Raw genomic sequence first — 23,494 nt, forward strand, 5'->3', positions numbered from 1 at the left:
AGATGTGGAAGGCCTGTCCCTGGAGATACTCAAGGCCAGGCTAGACCAGGCTCTGAGCACCTGATAAAGCTGTGGATGTCTCTGTTTACTGCAGGGGAGCTGGACTAGATGACCTTTAAAGATCCCTTCTAATTCAAGGGATTCTATGATTCTATGACCCCATGAAGGATGGGTAGCAAAGAACCTAAGCTGGTGCTCTGTAAAAGCAGAACAAGCTATCATTTTTTAATTCCTAGGAAGTGATACATTAAATGGCTGCACATCTCCTGCCTCATGCTGTGTTCATGCTTGTGCTTTTTAGGTTGATTAGAAACCCAGGTTTTCCTAGTACTCATGTAGCAGGATTACTGTTTTGAAAGCACATGCCCTTAGGGAACAGAGATAAATAATTCAAATTTACTACTGAAAGTCACCTTATACCACTATGCTTGGTGTTTACTGGGAACTTCTAGCAGCCAGAACCTTCCTAACTTTCCACTGTGTGACACTCTTGAAATGAACCAGCATTTGTGAGCCATCTTCTGCCCTCATGCTGTGCTATATACCTGGTGAATGCGAATGACAAGGCAATAAAGGACTTTCCTTGTCAGAATTCCCCAGTAAGTATTCCTTTTCTGTTTTCCCAATACTTGCCCTGACCTCAGTAAGAGAGCAAACCAGCTTCAAATACATTTTTCCATGCAGAAAATATGTATTTTTAATTTTACACATGGCTGTAAAGCAACAGTTAATCATTCTTCAACAGTCTAAGTGATTCTAAAAGGACACAATTGAACTTTGAAAACAAAAATGTTTCAGTATTGTAATATGTTATCTCAGTTTGAAAAGAGCAGGGTTCTATAGAGCAAATTAGTAATGTATGCAGTAAAATGTTCCCTCAAGATGCTCACTAGCTAGGAAACTGTATGGGCCCTCATATGGTTTACTTCTTTTTCCTCCCATGTTCACCTCTATCTTTTTGTTGCTGCTGGTTTCCAAACTACTGCTGGATGTTTGGAGTCACCTGGCTAAGCTGGGGAGCCCTGTGCACATGCTTCAGTGAGCAATCAGAGCAGTGGCTCACAGACACACACACCACATTACGTGTCTTATTTGCCATGTTCCCTCGGGTGCATGAAGATGAGCTTGTGCTCACTCTTCACTGAACTGAATTGGGTGCCAGTGGCCTTGCCTGAAACATCTAATTACTGTTAGTGATAAAACCAAGGAACCCAGGAACTGCTGCTTGAGTCTCGCACTGTAACTGCTAGTTGGTGCACTCTGCTCCATAGATGTGGAAAAGTTTTTCATTTCACTTCCCCGTCCTTCACTTCACCCGTTTTCTGGGCTGCAGCTTACAGAACCCTTGCAGGGAAAGGTTTTGAACTGCGCTGTGGGATGCTGGATGTACTCTGCTATCCTTCTGCACCCATTTCAGCTCTTCAAGCAGCGTTTTTACCTGTGCAGCGTAACAGTGCAGTTTCAGTGCAAAGTGAAATGCTATCTTGGCACACCAAGGGAATGGATTAGTCTGTAAGAGCATATCTTCAACACAAGGCTTAATAGCCTGTACAAATTGAGGGAGTCTTGTAGCTAAAAAGCTTCTCCACTGCTTTAAAACTCTTACTCAGAATGGGTTTCTTTTTGGTTTTGGAGGAATGGGAGATGCTTTCAGAGTGACCTTAATTTACCCAGACTATACAATGGATGGCATGATCAGGACGCTCACACTGACCACTTCTTCCTCTGTAGTCCTCCCCCAGCATCTTTTGTCCAAACTACATCAGATCCATTCATGAGGTTTCCTTCTTCCAGTCTTACACTACTCCTAAAAAATTCACAAAGGCATAATTGATATTCCAACAAATATTGGCAGCAGGAAACAGCATGCAGACTAAAGCATTCTCATCTTGAGAAACAGGCCAACAAAAGGACTGTTGTCTTCATTTTGTAAAAGTTTTTTGTCAAATTGCTTTGACTTGAGCATTAGACTTATCTATACGTTGCTCTGTAACAAAATTTGAAATGCTGACAGAACAGCATTAGAACTCACAGCAATCTCACAGGACCTTTTGCAGTCAGTCTTTATGCTTACCATGATAAAACAGGAACCAAAAAGGGCACATTATGTCTAATTACCCTGACTTTAGCTTGACATTATGCAATGGAGAAATTCATATCTGCAAACTGTTTCTTAACTCAGAATCTAGCATTTGTTTAGTTATCAAGATCTTTCCAAATAAAGCATTTTTTAAGGCATTTTCACTGAAAAAGGTACAATCCAAATCACAAATATAATCCATTTTTTAGACTTGGAATCCTGCCACGAAGAGTCAGTACCTGACAGTAGTCTTGACAGTAGCTTATGAGCACACGTAGCTTGGGAAGCATCTGGTATTTCCTGAGAGAGCTATGCTTTGTCAGGAACATCACAGTCCACACTGAGGGTAAAGAGAACAAGGTCTAAAGCCATGAATAGGTGACTCAAGTAGTGACTGTCAAACACCACTGGATTTTTACTATGTGTTTAAGTACAGAGCTTATATAAATTCAGCAGATGGTCTCTGTTTCTACTAAACCAGGATGAAATAGGGAAAATGCTGACAATAAATCAATAAATTCTGAAAGAGCCCTTAAGTGTTCTCCTTATAATACTAGTACTGCCATACTTATCACCAATGATTCAGAGTCCAAATATTTCTGAACTTAAACTAGGCTTTAAAAGATCTCTGAAAATCAATGGCTTTAGGTACTTTTGTTAGCCAGTGAGGGAAAACGTACACTTTAGAGCTGATTCCTGGGCTAAAACTTACACAACAGGAATGGAGAAACTGGTCTCGGATCACAATAATTTGTAATCAATTAATTTTACTTACACAGAAAGCTGACTCCTGTAATCATGTCTACTCAGTTAAAGAAGTCATAAAAATATTGGACAGATGCGAACAAAATTCAATCAATTAAAGATCAAAGCTGAGATTAGAGGAAATACCACTGCATAGAAAAACTGTTAAGATGAATTTCACGTAAAGCTCTGTGGTAGTTAATAATCTTGCAGTATATCTAATGTCAGAGTCCTGGGGAATAGGGCAGACTGAACACAGCTCTTTACATGGGACAGCATGACAGATAAGCTACAGATTTTCATTACAAAACAGAGCTTTTTTCATTTCTACTGGATTTATTACAGTAGTTATTAAGGTCAATAAAGCACACTACTGACTCTGGGGAAGATGACAAGACATACAGCAAACAAGCTGTTATTGATTTAGCTCAGGGAAAACAAAATACCCACTGGCCTATTCCCAGAGCAGTTGTTTACTGCTTTTACTTATTGCTGGATGACAGCTAGCGTGACCGATATCTTTAATGTTTGTTATATATAAGTACCATAGCATGCTGGACTATGTATATATGTGATGCTTCAAAACACCATGATGCACAGTTGAGATGCAACAGTCTATGGTATGAAACACACAAATCTATGCCAGAAAAAAAAAAAAAAAAAGGAAGTTTCTCAATTAGCACAGGATGATCTCTTAATAAATGACAGTCACAATCAAAGGAATATACTGGACATATGCACATAACATGTAAGTACAGCTTTTCATTTTCCTCATAAATTATAAAAATAAGTAGAAGTCAGTTCCTTGTCCAATTATAAACAATGTCAAAATCTTTATTTCAAATTTTGAACAGTGCTGTTATAGTTTATGGTATCACTGAAAGCTCTTGACAGGTTTATATTATGAATGAATTACAACCAGCTGTGAATTATAGGGCTGCATTTCTATCAAAAGATTCAGGTAATGTCATAAACCACAGGAGTCTGATCCACTAAAATCCCAGTGGAATTATAGATCTGTAACTTCCACCTCACTTGTAATTTTACATGCAAGCTGTATGTGAGGAAACATTAATACCTTTACACCTCCTTGCCTCGATTCCCTTCTCTCAACTCATCCTGCCCCATCATTCTCTCCTTTTCATGTTTCTTCAGATCCTGTCATACTGAGCAACTTTGCTTTGAGTGGCAGCTATAATCACTGGCTGAGCTGTACTTCTAAGGCTCATGAATCCAATTCTTTATTTTATTTTATCACTATTTGAACTGCACCTTGCAGAAACATCAGGAAAAGTAAACACAGGACAACTCATGACAACTCATGACACAGACCAGTTTACAGGTCAGAGGATTGGCTTAACCTATCAGAGAATGAGGCTGTGCTTCCTTCTGGGTGCAGGAATGGTATATCTGGGGCATGGTAAATCTCGTGCCCTGCCACTTCTTTTTCATACTGATGCAAATTCCTAGGAGGCACTGACTGTCTGTCCTACTCTGGTTACCCACAGCCCTGCGACAGAAGATTTGTGCCTTATTCAAAGGAGGAAACAAGCCAAGTCATTCTGAAGTTCAGCCCTTTTGAATGATATATTTTGTATTTTCCTGCCCAAAATCTCTGTGCAAGAGGGACGTGTCACCTGTCAGTATGCTCCTAAGTGTAGCCCAGTGCCAGCAAGCCATTGCTCCTCCAAGACTCCCACTGCTAGCCAGCCAAACAGACTCAAAACACAATGCACTCTGCATGTCATATCAGTGTGACTCAACCATATCACTTAACACCCTCATGCACTTTGATGAAATGTCCACAAATGAAAGGATACCGTTTAGATACTTTTTACCTGGGTGAACTGCTTCTTGGTCTGTCCTCCCCAGTGCTCACAACTTAAAATTTGTGTTTCTTTCTGAAAATGTTGCACATTTCCACGCTGACAAGGTTGAGTAAATTTAATAGCTACTAAGGGTTAAATAAATCTAATGGCTAGCAATGAAGCCCCCAAATCCAGAGCTGCAAAAAGCTGAAACTTGTAGAATTTGGCTCTTGAAAGCAGATTATACAGGTGCAGAACTATGACAGCTGTGTATGATCATAGCCAGGGAACAAATTAAATTTACTCCTGGAATTCCCTCGCAATTAGTGCAGAGACACTGCACACCATCAAAGTCTGTGCTCACATGTCCAGGATTTCACAAAGTGAAATGAATGCTCGTGACACGAGCTATGTTTCAGTGTGATTAGCAGTGATTAAACGGCAGAGAAGGCCTGTGCAGAGCAGAAGACCTTCGGCCTCATTTTGAAATCTGATGTGGAAAAGCACTTCAAAGAACATGCAGACCATCGTTTTAAGGTGGAAGCCACATCCATTGGATTTGCAGTAGTAACCTTTCATAGAAAGCACTTGTTGAGACTGTAAACATCCACATAACAAACAGCCTGCTGGACATTCCCCCTTAGCCAAAGCGGATTAGCACAGCTCAGGCAATTTCCCTGTACTGATGGCATTCTCTTTTCACCACCAGCTTATCTGCAGATGATTTTTTTTTAGTAGGAAGAAGACGAACTGGCGTAAGAGAGTAACCTAATTCCAGTGAATTATTTCCTCCAGTGTATGACTGGTCACAGGAATATAAAGTCACGGTCTAACTTGTATCCTGCATTTACACAAACAGTTGTTGCCTTTTTTTTTTTTAAATTATTATTATGATTTAGGTTTTTGGAAAGGATTTTCTCGATGTATAGTATATAAAACCTAAACTAACTATTTACATAGCCAACTAAAGTCAAGTCACCAAATGCAATAGTAAAACTCCTCCTAAGATGGCCATGTGCTATAATGTCTTCATTTTTTCTTGACTGTAGTATCAACTCTACCTTTCCAATAGAAGAAATTGATAAATATGTGGAAGCCATATCTATTAAAAAGCACTGTACACTGACACAGACAAGGCAAAATCACAGTCCCTAAGTGGCGACGGTGTCAGGAGTGCCTATGAAAGAGGAATTACAGTCACCTTTATAAATGTGCATGTTAGAAAAAATCTGTCAGCCCTCTTCCTGCGTGTCATCTTCAATTTCAAACACTGTAAATATGTGTAAAAATATACACAAATAACAAATATGATCTCTAGATCAGGAAAGTCTTGAATGAAAGCTATTAATTTGATCTTTTTGTGTGGTTCATAACACTGTTTTCCATGAGACTGCAGAAATTTAAGCCTTTCTTTAATGCAATATGGTGTTCATAATATTCTCATCAACTCGTCAAATTTGGCATGACACATGCATGGTGCAGAGAGACACTGCACTTTGTGAACTGCTTGACCTTAAGAAGGCCTCAGCATCTTGCAGAATTTCTGTGTAACATGAGCTGTGGGTACCTGAGTTCTCCTTCTGATTTTCCCAGTGATTTCCATCTTGACCTTAGACAACTCACTAAGAAGCTATCCTGGCCTGCTGCCCAACCTGCTTGAATCCCACAGGATTTAGAAGGATGTGTGGGAGGATCAGGCCTTCTGTGCTGTGTCTCTACATCCATTGCTGGATCCTCAGAGTAAAGATTACCTTTGTAAAGGTGTCTCTAACAAGTGTTTAAGAGCTAGAATCTTTTCCTTCAGCTCAACCTAAGCAAAGACAGGGAGAAACAACTGTCAGGCTCCAAAACACATCTGAAGCGTCACAGTATGCTGAGCCTCCCAAGTACACCACACCAGCTTCTCATCCCTGGTGAGAGCAGCTGGGAAGCTGTCACATGAAGAATGGTAAGAGAATTACCCTTGGGGCTGTGACAAGATCTCTCACTTCAGCACACAGCTCTGTTTGCGGTGTTAAAGTCCTGAAGCTTACACACATACAGATACTGTACCAAAATGAACAAGCAACAAGTTTGCAGAGCTAAGCAAGGAACAGGCAGGAAATGCCTGAAGGTAACCCAGGCAACCTTAATTTTATCCATTTGTGCAGCCCTTAATTTTGTCATCACATAGCAAAGGCTCGCCTTCAGCAGACTGCTCTGCCAGATGTTTATGGCAGTGCAAGCAACCACCAGGTTTAAGGTATCTAGGAGGTCTGTGGTGGGAAGCCCAAAAGGGGGTAAAGCCTGCATTAAAGTTTACTGATGTATGAATTCTGACAAGAACCCTGCACTTCCTGTAAGGCAGGGGAAAAAGAAGGGAAAGAAGCACAGAAAAATACATAAACAGTCCATCTTACATACAAACAATGCTTATAAGATATTGAAAAGAGTTTATCCAACTCCTCAATACACCTATAAAGCTGCTAAGTTGCTAAAAGCCCTCTGCTGACCACTGCCAAGCTCCATCTGTCAAGATTTTCCAGCTATCACATTCACTTTTCAAACAAGAGCCAGCTCACCTCACTGAAAAAAAGAGCCCAACCATTTTAATTACACTAAGTATTGATTTTCAATACACAACTTATTTTTTGGATATTTAAAAATTTCAAACATAAATCAAACTTCTTTATCAAGAGCCTTTTGAGAGAAGTCACCCCCCCTGAGCTCTCACAAAGGCAGAGGCAACAGAACAACAGCATCTGTTAACATTACTTAGCTTGTTGCTATTATCAGCAAACACAATTGCTGGTTTTTTGGCTTTATAATAAGACTACAGTTGGAAATGCAGTAAGATTTTTCTCCCCACTCCCCTGGCATTAGTTACACTGCTTTGTTTTTTTGTTGTTTTTGAGGAGGCTACCAACTGTAGCGTTCTCCAGGATTAAACTTGGAGTCATCTTGCCTTCCCCCTAACCAACAGAGCTAGTGATCAGCCTAAGAAGAGATTCTGGAGCAGTTGAGGAGTATCTGTGTCAGCATTTATGAAATATCAAGAAGTAAAGAGTCAGTCAACTTCTAAACTATCCCAGATAAATTCTCCCACATACAATTACTAAAGTACTAAAGATGGTACAGAGGAAAAATTGTTCACCTGTGCTGTCTAAACTGAAGCATTCATCAGATGCTCTCTGAATAACTAGCAACCTTGTTATTTATTTGTTGATACAAGGATTCTGTATGTGTCAAACTTACTATTTTTCACTTGCAAGTTCTAAAGCAATAAAACTGTTGTTTAACTCAGAAGACAGGCAACGATCCGTCACTGTCGAAGCAAGAAAACAGAGTTGGGTAAGTACACAAGCAAGAGTAATAAGTGAAATACAGAAGATGAAATAATAAATCAAACACAGAAGTCTGTAAGAACCTTTCAAGCCACTGTGAAAGTACTGCAGGGAAAGCAGGAGTCTGCTTTCCTTCTGCCCACATCTGGAAAATTCCTCCAAATTTCAATTTCTCAACTTAAAGACTCTGAAGAATGAAGCAAGCAGATCACAGGCATCCATTAATCTCCTTTGCAGTCAGCTATCCCTCGCAACAGACCTTAAGTTAGAATTTGGCATGTCAGCCTTAAAACTAAATCAGGTTATTAATCAAAGGGTTTCAGAAGTATTTAAGACAATCTCTTTGCTCTATTTTATCTCCCACTACAACAGGATGCAACAGCTTTCATACCCAAGGGCAAATGCATTCTTGCTACTTTGAAATAAGAATTTCAATGCGGAGTTTAAAATCAACTGAATGCATCAGTACAGCCCAAATATATTCTGTCCATTTAATTAAAACAAAAGGATAGGGGTTACAAGCCACCTGAGGCTGAAATGTGGGAGTGGTTGTTTGCATATTTGCAATGTTTGTTTCTAAGTTTTCCACTAAGAAGGGGAAGAAAAAGTTCTCTTCCAACACTCTGCCTTTACTTTTGCTCCCTTAAAATCATAATATGGGCTGGAGTGAAGTATTCATGAATGGGAAGGGGGTGGCACTGGGCAGTTTTGTCTTACTGCTTCCCTAGGCTGGGGCTTCCACCATTCACAGGGATACAATAGAATCACAGGGTGGTTTGCTCGAATTTGAAGGGAGCTCAAAGCCCAGCCAGACCCAACCCCGTGCCATGGGCAGGGCTGCCGCTCACCAGCTCAGCTGCCCAGGGCCCCATACAACCTGGCCTTGAGCACCTCCAAGGATGAGGCACCACAACTTCTATGGGCAGCTGTGCCAGCGTCTCACTGCCCTCTCAGTAAAAAACTTCTCCCTGACATCTAACATAAATTTCCCTTCTTTTAGTTTAAAATCATTGCCCCTGGTCCTATCACTCCCTACCTGTTTATGACTCCCGTTATGTACTGCAAGCTGCAGCGAAGCTTCCATGAAGCATTCTCTGTTGAGGGCTGAACAAGCCCATGTCCCTCAGCCTGCTTTTGTAGAAGAGGTGCTCCAACCCTTTGATCATCTTTGTGGCCCTCCTCTGGACCCAGAGGTCCTGGTCTCCAAAAATTATATCCTGCTCTATGGTGTCAGGAGCAGGGTTCTTTCAGATCCCCAATGTGACTACTCTGAGCAGGCCACCACTGACTGCCTTTGCTCAGCATGGACATTCGCATGCTCTTCCAAGTCCATGAAGTAATCATAAGTAACTCTGAAATTTAATGTAAAATTCTTGGAAGAACCCCTTACCAGTATCCCTCTAGAATACAGATGTCACCCCCATAGCTAAGCACTTAAACAAAAAGATCAAGTATTGTATTAATTCTTCTTGTTGCTCCTGTTAAGTGCAAGGAACTGCTAGGAGCTTTGCACTAAAAACAAACACACAACAAGATTTTGCCCAGAGATACCTAATGGCATTGCTATTCTACTTCTGAGGTCTGCTCAGGAAAGTGCAGATTTTTGGATCCAGCAGTGGGAGGTTCCTTCTATCCCTCGAGCTGCTTTTCGAAACACTGCTGAGCAGCACAGGACCTCCTATGGGGATATGAGGAATACCATGCAAGTCAGTCAAAGGCAAAATCCAGGGAAGGTGTACCCGCCAGGTTATTAAAACAGAGATTCACTTCAATAGTTCTAGTCATATGATTACAAGCCTGCCAGAAGCTTTAAAATGGCACTGTGCTTTTTTTTTTTTTTTTTTCTCCTTTGGACAAAATGATTTTTGTAAGACATCCACTAAAGAAGAACAGTGGAATGTATTTAATTAAAATTTCTGAGCAGAATAAAGTCAGTGGAAATGATGAAGGTGTGCCAAAAAAGCCAAGAGTTTGGTGGTTAAGGAAGCTCATCCATCTGCTGTGTGGGATAATAAAGTCCAGATCCCACTCTAAATTACAGAATGTGATTTTCTTGATATTAATTTAATTGTTTTCTTATTCACGCCAGGAGCAAATTTAAATTTACTTTTGGGAGGTCAAAATTCATTTAAAGTTCTTGCAAATGGACTGAATTATTCATCATGCATAATGTTATTAAAAAGATAAAATTCTCAAATCAATTTTTTTCCTCTTACTGAAAATCTATGATTATATTAAATAAGCAGTTCTGGTTTTGGGAACAGATCAATTCAGAAACAATAAAAAATGTTTTTCTAACAATTAATAATTATATTCCCATTTTTTCCAAAGCTGTAAGTGTATGAATCATATTCACTAGATACCAAATGGCCACAAAAAAAAAAAAAAAAAAAAAAGCAAAAACACAAAAACAGACAAAAAACCCACCAAACATGGGAAAGTGAATTACCACCAAATTTACATCCCTTTGCATAACCACTATTTGTCTTTCTGCATTCTTCTCCCTATTCCCCCATGAGAATGCAGCAATTGTAATATTCCCATTCAGGGAAATAGAGTTTTTTTTCTTTACTATGAAAATAGCAGCGGGATTTGGCCCAGAGGGAAATTAAAATGTAGAAATGCTTTGGGTATTCTGTGCAGGGTATGATTAACATATCTTGACAAATATATTGGATTTGGAGCTTCCATCCCCACTGTTCATTCAGCTTTTTTGCTCTGCTTCTCATTCTCCAGGTCAGCAATCAAACTCACCAACACTTTGCATTCCTCATTAATCTTGGTATTACACACACTTGCTGGTATCCTCCTGCTTCTTCTATTTCTTCAAGACTTCAAAACTTCTGTTGAAGCTTAATGGTACTCTAAAACACTTATATCAGTTTAGAACTGACACATCAGAACGTTGCTTTGAATAATGAGACAGTTTTCAGTGGTGTGGTATACAAGTCAAGCTGACTTTCTCAGCTAACACAGGCTAAACAGCACATCAAAGCATTTTGTACAGCAACTTCAATACAAATTCTCCCCCAAATTAGCTAGGATTTTATGTTAAACGTAACCCGATGGACTGGACTGAGGGCAGGTGCAGAAGGAGCCAGTGCTCTTTCCCACTTCCGCAAGCCCCACGCAAGCAGCAGGACAGAAGGAACCAGTGTGGAGATGTGTGAGCAGCTTGCGGTAAAACTGCAGGAACGCTGCAGTGCCATTGTGAAGATGCACTCTGAGCTGTGGGAAACAGCCCAACCACATCACTGGGGCTGTCTGGGCTAATTTTTTGCTTTTCCCATTCTCTGGCAGTTATCTCTATATCTCCAGCTGTATCTCTGTAGACAGAGAAAAAGCTTTTAATAATAATAAGCCTGATGAGAACTAATAACGTATTTAAGTAGTTTCAGGGTTGGATTTTTTCCCTGTTTGTAAAGCATAATGAAGTTGATTCACATTATGCAGGAGACTGGAGTTCTTCATTGTTTTTGGAACTAAACTACTCACAGAGAAGATCCTATAAAGTCTCACCTTTATAATTTTCTGAAGGGATGCAGGGAATCTTTTATGAGAAGATCTCAAAGCCTTTTCCTATTATTAAATGTGCTTCGGTACTCCATGTGTTGTTCCCATTTTAAGGAAAAAGTGACACACAAAGAGGTTGGGTAATTTGGCAAAAAGGGACACGTAACGCAGGCATCCTGGACTCATGCCTTAGTCAGAGGACAACTCTAGTGGGAATAGGCATTCAGTCTACCCTACTAAAATTAGCTAATTAATAAGATTACAAAGTGAGAGACTTAATGCTTCGGTAAGACCTGTAAGATGAATATTGTTTATAACACTTGAAAGTGTGCCTGGATTGTGATGCCTATGAAGAAAAAAAAAACATTCACCACTCACCAATTCACCAATAGATTACCATTCACCACAAAAAAAAAAAAAAAAGAAAAAAAAGAAAAAAAAGGAGTAATTTGTTTTAGCAAAATGTGAACATGTGAACCATACATACAAGAGAAAAATCAGAAACATTAATCAGGGAACTACTGCAGGTGGATCCATCTCCTGTAATGTAAGCTCTTATAGAAACACATGTTTTTTTGTTTGTTTGTTTTTTAAGTGAATTTTCAAACATGCATGATATGTTGGGTAAATAAAGAATAATTTTTTAAAAAAGATGCTTCTTGACAGGTTTTAGCAACAGATAATGACAGCAATGCTGAATACATAAAGTTAGTTATTAACTGAGCTGAAATATAAAATGTAGAATGTTATTTCGAAAACCAGCCAGATTTCCAAAGCCAGCAGGAAGCTGACTTATTATGTGTTATGACTCATTATGTGTTTCCTAAGTTCAAAGACTAATTTTCAGAGATTTGGAAGTAACGGTAGGCCAAAACACAGCTTAACAATCTCTTCTTTTATTGTATTGTTAACAACATAAAATTATCCAAACCTACATAAAATATTACTCTTATGATCAGATAAATAAACATATTTACTGATATTATGGTTTTATGCAAGACAGTTTAATTAAGTTACAAGGGAAGTTAGAATTAGCAACCAAAATGGCTCTGACTTGTGAACCTCAAAAGCCTCTCTTTTCTCTGTTCACACTGGTAATGACTCACAATCACCTTGTTTTCTTTTGGCATAAGCGAAATTAAACTGAACGTAGTCTTATTATGACTACTTTTCAATTACTAAGTTGCTCTCCACATTATCATATTCTGTTTCTCAAGATTATCCTATACTAGTGCCCACATTTCCTTATGCGAAGTACAGTCAAGCATAAAGGACTGAAGAGTAAGCAGGTCTACACAAAGGTAAAAAGTCATGAAGTGTTTCAATTTATCCTGGATCCAGATATCCCAGATGTATTTGCATGTCTTGGAATGCTCTGACTGCCAAACATCTTTCAACACAAGTGACCGTATAGTCAAACTTGAATACTGTCTGCGTGAAGACTTAAATGGCTCATAAGGAACTTCAAGGTCGATTTTCTTTATCTAGGTTTGCCTGGATTGAGTCTGCTGGGCTAGCATTGTGACTAATGCTAGCCCAGCAGCATTTGTTCACTACCAGGCATAGAATAATGTATATCTTCCTGTTCTGTGGCAAATCTCTGTTAAAATTAGGAGCTAGGTCCAATCCGTCTTAGATTTGTATTTTAAGGAAATTTATGCTGCTGTTAATTCCAAGTAACCTTCAACATAAACAAATCAATGTTAACAGACTATTGGAAGTGGTGGGAAGTTACAGGCTTCTTAGGGAACGCCTTACAGTAATATAGCTGCTGTAGATGGTGCAAAGCTGCCAGGATGGCCTTCTGCTAGTTGTTCTTAGCAGCACACCTCCTTTTCTCCAGCTCTTATTAATCTCGGTTGGTCCTATCAGTCTCTGGCTATCATCTTTATACAGCAACGCAGTTAACATCCAATAGAGATGAATGGGATTTTTCTGTTCAAACTGATGGAAAATAACAGTGAATCAGTCAGTAAGGTAGGCTCAGTTACATATTATTCCTTCATCTTACCTCTGCCACCTAACTACAACACTGCAGGCCATGCTGAGGGAAATTCCCTGGGCTCTTATGTTGAAATGTTTCACTTCTACTGTTTTCACAATCTTCTGTGAAGAAAGGAGTGGAATTTTAGCTTCCACCATCCTAAGTTACAGTCCTCACAACTGGGCTTGCGCAAATATTTAATTCTAACACAGAAAAGCTTCAAAGGGAGAAACTGAATCATCCTTCCCATTTCTATTCCTTCCAAGATTAGCCAGCTCAGAGGGTAACAGGTTCCCATGACAATGAAGACATGAGAGCAAGGACTCTAAGTCACCCAGACCACCCAAGGCAGGTTAGCTATTCTCGGACAACTTCCCTCACCAGCTTCATGGATTGGAAATATCTTCTAAAACACAAATTTTTGTGGTAAAACAAAAGTTCCAGCCCTGTGGCTATATGGAGTCACACCAAAAGCTCATCTGGCTCCCAGGCCTTCAAATCTAGGCAAATACAAAATTAGCTTAAAATTGTATTTTGTTTCCTGCATTGTGACTGCTATTAATTTGGTTGTGTCTTTTTGGACACCTGCAGAAGAAACAATGCAGGGAAGAGCTGAAAGTTTACACGTGACTTAATTCTAGTTTGCCCAGCCCACCTCTGTGTGATCTCAGAATTTCAAACATGGCTCTCACTGTACCTGTGGGCACAGGAACATTTGTAGGGCAATATCATCATGGATTGATGTTACTCAAGGTCCTACTGCCTACAGTGAGCACACTGGTGCCATGAAAAGAAGTCTGAAGAACTTCCTCTCTCGCCTACATCCTGCAATATTTATTACATCATTCAGGTGGTGGGTTTTAGTTTAGCCTTGCTTTTTGAGGAAGACAAGCAGGGAGACAGGGCAAACAAGGACTGTGCTTTTGAACACGGGTCCTGCAGGTCTGAAGGACTTCTGTGGGGAAATCTGGGCAGGAAGTAATGTATTTGGAAAACGGTTTGCTATTCAGCTGTTCTCCAGGTGGACCCTGAAGAAATTTCCTTTTAGAAGTGAAAGAAAAATATACGATAGGATCTACACCCACTATTGGAGAACCTGATTATAAAAACAACATCCCGAATCAGTTTTCATTTAGAACAGATGGCGTTTAAAAAGGGAATGCAGAGGAAGTACTTAAGATGGGATACACATTGTACAAAACAGGTGAGTCAGGAGAAACATTGCAGCCTTATTTCGCTGGAAAAACAAGGGTCATCATATCATTAACATAAAAAAATCAGGGGCTCCATTTCCAGCCCTTGTGCACATGTCAGACATGGCACTGTTTTATTTAGGAGACATGAAAGACAGAACTTGCAATGCAAAATATGAGTGAAGCTTGCCAGCAAGGAACTGCAGGGGGGAAGAAAATATGTATCATGTCTGCTGAGTCGGAATCAGCTCAGTACTACTAGTCACTGAATTCTACAAGAACTGTGGTTATAAATGACGAAAAGATGGGGAATGTTTACCTCCTGCAACGCTGCCTGAAGTGGGGAGGATGACGAAGTCTAGCTTTCTCAATCTCTGACACATCACAACTTCATCAGTTCAGAGGACCACTTGAACAAATCGCTGCCATCTTCTTTTAGATCATCGTCTAACATCATTAGCATCCTGTGTGTCAAAGCACTCTTTCATATATTCTTTTCTTGAAGCAAGTGATAACTTTATTTTCAGTGCAGAACTGGGAGTTAAGTTATCAATCTCCTATTCCCAGTAATACGGTTGAATTCCCATCTGACTTTGGCTTGGGACATGGTGTCATGAGTCAGTTTCCTTGTATTTAAAAGAATCCTAAGCTTCCCTGCATTCCGTAGGACTTTTAAGTTTATTTAATTATGATGAAAGGAATGATTTCTTTCTGTTGCAAAACATAAAAATATTTGAAACTTCTTTATATTTAAGTCATAGCCACAAACATGATATGTTGCTTAATAGCAAGAGAACTGGAAGGTGTTTCAACAAGAGTTCTTAATGGTCCTTTAAAAAGGATACCTCAGCTTTGCAATTTTCCTTTTACTGCAGATGCCCCTTCAAGTAATGAGAGCTTGTGCATTGATATAATCCAGCTTTGTACCAGACAACTCAAACCATTCATCATAAACTTTCATCCTTAAAAATCCAGGTGATAAGATTATCTTTCAAGACTTGAGTGATCATTTTGGACTCCTTTTTCTTTTAGCCTCCTACTCTACCAGAGATATTTTTTAATGTTTTCAAGTTCTTCCTCTGTATTTACAGACACATAACATTTCATTTGAAAATATTTTTTTTTAGTTCTAGTGTTACATCTTTAGATTGTACCTGTTGCTTCACCTGTCCTGGATAATATCACAAGATTAACACAGTATTAGCTCTAAGACCTGCATGACCTTAAGAATTAAAAGTTTCAGCCAGAGAACAGCCACATGATAAACATACATGTGAAATCTGCCCTTACATAAATGTTTATTTTGGACTACATATTGATATGTAGGTGAGAAAGCGTCAGACAACATATTATTGATATTTAACATGTTAAGTTCTGTCTTTAGAATGTGGGATATACAAACAATTTTTAAAATTCAAAGGCTTTGGGTTTCCTAATCCCGTTCCTGCATGCCTTGGCAGTAATTCTCAGCTTAGTCAATCCAGATTCCTGACCCATCTGCTTGCTTTTCTGGGTACTGGGATGGCTCTTTCTTGCACCTGCAGGACATGGTCCATAAAGACCTAAATGCTTGTCTTGCAGAATCACAGGATCATAGGGGTTGGAAGGGACCTCCAGAGATCATCGAGTCCAACCCCCTGCCAAAGCAGGTTCCCTACATCAGGTCACACAAGTAGGTGTCCAGTCAGGTCCTATGTATCCCCAGAGAAGGAGACTCCACAGCCTCCCTGGGCAGCCTGTTCCAGTGCTCTGTCACCCTCACCATAAAGAAGTTCTTGTGCACATTTGTGTAGAACTGCCTATGCTCCAGTTTCTGGCTGTTTCCCCTTGTCCTGTCTCCATACACTGCTGAAAAGAGTCTGGCCTTGCCACTCTGTCCCCTACACCTTAGATATTTATAGACCTGGATCAGGCTCCCTCTCAGCCTTCTTTTCTCAAGGCTGAACAGACCCAGTTCACTCAGCCTTTCCTCATAGGAGAGATGCTCCAGGCCCTTCACCATCTTTGTGGCCCTCCGCTGGACTCCTTCCAAGAGATCCCTGACTTTTTTGTACTGGGGAGCCCAGAACTGAACACAGTACTCCAGATGAGGGCTTACCAGGGCAGACTAAAATGGGAGGATCACCTCCCTCGACCTGCTGGACACGCTCTTTTTAATGTGCCCCAGAATGCCGTCGGTCTTTTTGGCCACAAGGGCACACTGCTGGCTCACGGCCAACCTGTTGTCCACCTCCTTTCCTTTGCCTTTCAGAGCTGCCTCTGGATGATCCTAGTACCTGCTCCCCGAGCAGTCCTCAAGCTGCTTTCCTGATGCCTATATCTGGGTTCTGCTATTCTTTCCCCTCCGCTCCCTTCCTCTCTCCTCTTTGGATCATCACTACAGCCACAGCTGACATGGATCACTATCTTGCTCACCAGTGTCACCTTGGCAGGGACAGCAGATCTCTCAGCACAACACTCTGGTTGGCCCAGCCAGGCCCTGTCACACTGTCCCTTATGCTCTCCAGAAATCCCCAGGACTGCTTGTCCTGCCATGTTCCCTTCCAGCACGTGTCAGGGATGTTCATGGGCCCCAGGAGCACCAGGCTCTGCCATCCTCTGACTTGCCCAATGAGTTTCAGGGAGTCTGGAAAAAAAAAAAAAAAAGCCAAGCGAAGCTCTGGCATACTGCAAGATTTCTTTCAACACATCCTTCTCCAAAACAGCAATGCCCAATTTGCATCCACCTCTGTCATTACAGGTAGGGTTCAGAGAGTGAGGAAGCCCAGACCTGCAGGGCCAGCAGAGATGCAAAAGGCATGCCCAGGGAATACTGGGACTGTGGCAAGCTCTGTTTCTCCATGCTTCTTCCTCCAAGCTCCTGTGAGCATGGATGTTCACCTCTAGCCACTCTAGGTAGCACTTAAGATGAATTTCCTGTGGAACAAATATACAGTGATTCTCTAAATGATTTAAGGTTTCTCCCTCCTTCCATTTCTTCTTTTTGTCTCCCTTTCATCTTATTTTCCTTGTATACTAAGAATACTGTACAAAGAAATCTTAAGTCTTCCTTCATGCTGTGTAGTGTTTGATATTTCTATCAGAGAGTATCTCTAAATTTAGCAACAGAAACTCATATTTTAACCTTATAGGAGAGCTTTTAAAGTAAACTTAGAACAAAGATAAACCTAAATTGACAAATGGTCAAGTCTTACGTATAACTCATGTCACAGTTCTCAAATAGTCTTCCTTAAAGACTACTATGTCTTCAGGCATTAAAAAAAAAATACAAACCATGGTTCATTTCTGTGATAGGGCCAGCTCAGAAAGATAGTAAGCTTTCCAAAAGTCAGCTGCTTCCATATTATGGGAGAAAAATTTCAAAGAATTGGGTTTTGCTCACACATTCAGTGGGCAAAAAGTAATACTCAGAGAAGAGCCAATATGACCATATATTTCACTACTATTTTCCCCAGTAATTTAAATTCCTTCCTCCCTGATTTGAAAGCTGTAAGAAAATGTTTTGACTCAAAATATTTTTTGAAATCTGTGCCTTATCTTGTGCAGCAAAATTGAATACTATTTCAAAAATTTTCTCTCAACTTCAGCTATTTTGAAAGCCATCTCTTTCTACTGTTCACTCCAGTGCATTTCTAACAGAGAAATGAGTTAAGCAGTAGATACGCAAGCTCTACAGCTTTTAAACTTATCAGTGTAACGCTATGAATGCCAAGTGAGAAGTTGAGCAATCATTAAAGGAAAATCAGAGTATTGCTTTTGGTCTAAGTTCCTAGGAGAGAAGTGAAATTATGAAAAATGGTTAATTTCTATCATGACAAAGAACTAACAAAAGTCTCAAACACCACACTTAGTGTCATAATAGTTACTATCATTGTGCATGTGGCGAAGAAGAAAATGAAACTGAGATAGTGACATTTTCAGGTGACAGTAAAGAATAAAGAAGGATGTCAGAAAATTTAGGATGACATCAGTAAAGAGACAACATGTTGATAAATATAATTTTGTACTGAGTGGTAGATAAAGTTTAGAACATTCACATCTTTCTTGGTTGTGTAAAGGCAAGATACAGCAGAGCTATTTTTCAATCACTACATCAGGCCTGTGTTCGTCCCCTCTGCTCTTTCTTCCCTCTTTCCTTCAGAAACTTCTGCCTGAGCTGATCGCAGGCAACATCAGAGCTTTCTCCACTGAAACTCAAGCTGAAAACCTGCTGGGAAGAAAGGCTCCACTTCGCTTCTTTGCAAGGAATAATGTGGTATTTCTACAGATGTACCCCTGCCTACAGCTCTGTAAATTACTGCAGGAAGAGGAGCTGGCTACCAGTTGGCCTTTGAGGACAACACAGCAACATTCTGTGCCAGATGCTAAGCTACTGGCAGGACACCCTGTGTAAAAGGCAGTGGGCAAATGGTGCCAGAGAGATACAGCTGCCCATAAACCAGAGATGCAACCTCACCTGATCATCCCGTCTCCAAAAGTGTTACACAATGGAAGGGCTCAAAACTCTCAAAGGAGTGAATAGTTAGAGACTCTTTAAATCTGTTAGTGGGACATGATGGTAAGCAATTTAAAGCAGTTTTATAGAACACAGATAAGGAGTTTGCATTTTCTCAGGTTTCTTCTACTGTGAAAGAGATGGGAAATGTCTGTTAAGTCGTTCTTCTATTATAGTTGGCAAGGAACTGCATTAAATTCAATCTTTGACTTCCTTGCCTTTAGTCAAATGGAATTGCCTTTCCTTAGGACTGAGGTGCCTAGTATTTTGTAGAAAAGTTCTACTAGGGCATATAAGAATACAATGGAATAGTGCCTATGTACTCTACTGTATTCATCAGTACAATCGTACTGATGTGTTGGAGAATTTCTGTGCTCAAAGCCAGGGAACTTTATATCCAAGAAATGTGCTTGTTTTGCTTCCAATCAGTGTCATTTCAAAGGAATCACACCGCTACCAAAGCTGATGTACTGAGCTCTCAGCACTCCTTACACCATACTCCATTTCATGATGAAGACATTAAGCCACTGTTTGATACAATGCAGACATTCGTCTCATTCTCTTTTAGACTTCTTCAATGAGAAAGATAAAAGAGAGCACTGCTTCAACCTGCTGTGCCATCCTCATTCAGTGAACAGTAGAATAGAGCAAGAAAGTTCATGCTTCCTTAGCATCTAAAAAAGTGGTTTATGGCTTTCACAATAACTCTGTAATATTAACGAAGTTTGAATAAACTTCCCTAATGAAAAGTAAGCTCAAGTATACTGTCAATAGGTGGCAAATTACTGATAGTACCTTCATTGTAGAATCATTTTAATTGGAAAGCACCCTTAAAGGTCATCTAATTCAACTCCCCTGCAATGAACAGGGGCATCTACAACTAGATCATGTTGCTCAGAGGCCTACCCAGACTGAACTCGAATATCTCCAGGGATGATGAATCCACCATCTGTGGGCAACCTGTACAAGCACCTCATCATCCTCACTGTAAAAAATTTCTTCCTTAATCTTCTCTAAGTTTGAGACCATTTCCCCTTATCATTATAACAGCCCATGTTAATGAGTCAGTAAACTTCTTTCCTGTAGTCCTCCTTTAGGTACTGAAAGGCTGCTACCAGGTCACCCCAGAGCCTTCTCTTCTCCAATCTGAACAGCCCTAGCTCTCTCAGTCTGTCTTCATAGAAGAGGACACTCTGTGTGTCCTCTATGCTCCACTCTGAGTCAGACATACAAGTGTTCCACTCTGCAGATCACTTTTGTGACTGTGCTCCTGCAGGTCCATGTCTCTCCTGTACTGAGGACTCTGCATCTGGATGCAGTAGTCCAAGTGAGGTCTCACCAGCACAGAGCAGATGGGCAGGATCACATCCCATGATCTGCTGGCCATGCATCTTTTGATGCAGTCCAGGGTATGGTTGGCCTGCTAGGCTATGAGGGCACACTGATGGCTTATGTCCAGCCTGCCATTCACTAGCACCCCAGGTCCTTTTTGTAAGGGCTATTATCCAATAACTCAGTGAGAAAAAAAATGGAGTATGTTGTTGTGAAGACTGACACAAGCGATGCCATATACAAAATTGATCCTGTCAGTTTTAGTAAAACAAGTTCTCTAATGAGTAATTTCAACCTTAACTTCTTAAGGCAAGAAAAATTATAGATAAGTGCTTGACAGAATTTTCTGACTTCACAATATACATGGTTAAGTACACATTCTCCCCCATGAACTTTAACCTCTAAGACTCTAACCCCTTTAACTTCTAAAAGATTTCACTGGGAAGTCTTCAACAATTTGCCAGAGTTAGTATTTCCAATATAAGACCTGACCAAATATACATCAGAATTTTTGCAAAGCACCCAGTGACATACAAAGACATAATTGTACTTTGCTCAGCCTTGAAAGTCCTGAGTACTGTGTAAATAAATCTAATCATCATCCACTCTTCTGACCTCAGATTTGGAGATAAAGTTCATATGGATATTTATTCTGGCATTATGAAAGTTGTAAAAAAAGACCTGTACTTCATGGCTAAAAATCAAACAACATTACTAAAAAACAAAAGCCAAAATTGTTGTGGCAAGCTTGAAAAAAAAATCACACCCACAACATACATATTTATGTGAATAACAGAACACTAATATTAAAAACCCTTTACTGGGTTACTTAATGCTGTGTACTTTAATAGCTAAACTTTGACACTAGCTAGAAGCGTTAATACACGGCATCTTGAAGAAAAGTGCTCCTAACCAAAGTTTGTGTGCTAAATTTGACCTAAAATTCATGAGTGCTGGGAAAAGCTGCTGTTGATGGAAAAAAACACAGTTGAGGAATCTTGGAAGTAGAGGCTCATGGAAAAAAGGCCCATCTTATAGTGATGTTAACAGTATGGTCAAGAGGAATCTTGATCCTATTCAGAAATGCTGGGATGGAGAGACTGGATAGAGAGTGTTCATTATCATACAAAGGCTTCCATGGTTCAGTGCCCAGAGGTGAAGCTCACAGAGATGAAATTCACAGCACAAATCAGAGGCAAGTTTCAAAGTGAGTTCAATTGTTCATGTTATTTACACAGAAATGTTGTATTTTAATTTCAGAATGTTGTGTTTTTACAGTATATTACAGCCTACACAAATTAGCATTCTTGAAGCATACTTGAAATTTCTTGATGACACTGCAAGGCCTCTGTTAAACAGATACTAAAGAAAAAAGTAAACAAAATTGGAGTTTGCCCAGATTTTACTGTAACTGATTTTTGTTCATTCTGTTTTCAAAGCTCAGGACTAGAAGTTCTGGTCCTGCAGTCACCACCAGGGATGAATGCATCTGTAATCCATACAGGCTTGTTTGATTTCCTAACCACCCCTCACATTCCTCACTCTAAAACCACATATGGCAAATGAAAAAAATGTTAGATATCAAGTTAAGCGGCTGTACAGACTCTTCAGAGGAGAGATAACATTCCTAACTTCATTTTCTTCTTATCAGACCATCAGCAGTTCTAGCACAGTGCCTAGTACAGTGGCATCCCCACTATGCAGGGAAGTGGTATAACTTTACACACCCATGACTCAAAAGTGGTGGTGCTAGGCACACTTCATGAGACACTAATTACTTTCAGTCAGAAATGTCATGGAGCTGAAGTAATGCTAGAACTGGGAAAACATGCAGAAGAATACATTTTCCAGGTGCTGTTGTTTAATCCTGGCAGCAGCTCAGCACCATACAGCCATTCATTCACTCTTCCCAGATGAGAAGGGGGAAAGAGCCCTACTGCTGCGCCTTACCATGACCTATCAAGGAAACCCACATGTTGAGGGTCCATGTGGCATCTCGTACCTTGCATTCAGTTAAAGCATGTTATCAACAACATTCTTACGAAGTGGAAAATTCACCATCCTTTACAGGAAGCAGATGGGTTTAGAAAAGCAAAGGAAATTAAGGCCAAGCTATAGGTATAGAAGAGCGCAATTTTTAAGTTCTTCAGTTCTAAAAATAAGCGGCTAAACAATGTGACCATAACATGAATCATCTAAATGCTCTTCTAACCACACTTTCCAGACTTACTTATGACAAATTCAGTAAGTTCAACAAAGACAAAAACAGAGCAAACAGATGGCGCTATGTTTCAACTCTGGGCACTACCAAACTCACCTTACAATCAAAGTGGACCTGTTTTGTTCTCCCTTAAAAATCAGCACTGATAAGGAAATACTGTATCTACAGGTGTAATTGTTTTCCCTCTACCTACAAGCTATACCTCTCACAAGACACAACCATCAAAATGGCAAGGCTAGTCACCTTGTAATTAAATTGAATGTTGCATACTACTCACAAACATGAGTAGTACAGAGGAAAATCCTTCAAGGCTGATGATGTATTATAAGTTTTCCAGGTGGGAGACTACAGTATTTGCCAGTTGTTTATGTGCAAATTTTAGAAATGACTTGATTAGAAAAGTAATATTTAGCAGGACTTAGTTCTATGACCTATATACAAAATAAGAAATATTCTTTTGTTGATTTAAAAATTAATTGCAGGAGATAGAAAAGTACCAGTGTAAAAACACTCAGATATCATAGTCAAAAGCGTGTTGAGAAAGGAATATACAAACTGTGAACTACTAGACATGCCTTGTTTTCTAGCCACGTGTTCCCAGACCTCTTCTACTACCATTTTGCGGTAGCATGTTTTCATCTAGCAGTAAGTTAAAACACAGTAGAATAAAAATGATATTTTCTCTTTTTTCAGCCAGATTTTTTTTGATTGATTTGACACCAAGAAATCACCTGAGTGCTATTGTTGCAAATGAGGACCGTAGTAGTGTTGGTTTAGATAAACTTAGGCTAACTTCAAAAA

The 23,494-nt window shown here is 39.9% G+C and overlaps 1 long non-coding RNA gene across 3 annotated transcripts in view; it reads right to left on the minus strand.

Annotated features, from left to right (window-relative positions):
* Positions 1–820: 820 nt before the first annotated feature.
* The window catches only part of LOC125691459 (uncharacterized), a 37,714-nt gene continuing 15,040 nt past the window's right edge, over positions 821–23,494 (minus strand). The window contains exons 2-4 of one of the 3 annotated variants that reach the window (XR_007376141.1): positions 2,320–2,420; positions 1,671–1,807; positions 821–1,438 (exon numbers count right to left, since the gene is read on the minus strand). This is a non-coding gene — a long non-coding RNA (uncharacterized LOC125691459). Of the gene's footprint in view, positions 1,439–1,460; positions 1,808–2,319; positions 2,421–12,468; positions 13,413–14,964; positions 15,110–23,494 lie in introns of those variants that run through there. The other 2 variants (XR_007376139.1, XR_007376140.1) reach the window with 2 other exon arrangements.

The sequence above is a fragment of the Lagopus muta genome, chromosome 3, assembly GCF_023343835.1.
Source record: "Lagopus muta isolate bLagMut1 chromosome 3, bLagMut1 primary, whole genome shotgun sequence".
Classification (NCBI taxonomy): domain Eukaryota; kingdom Metazoa; phylum Chordata; class Aves; order Galliformes; family Phasianidae; genus Lagopus; species Lagopus muta.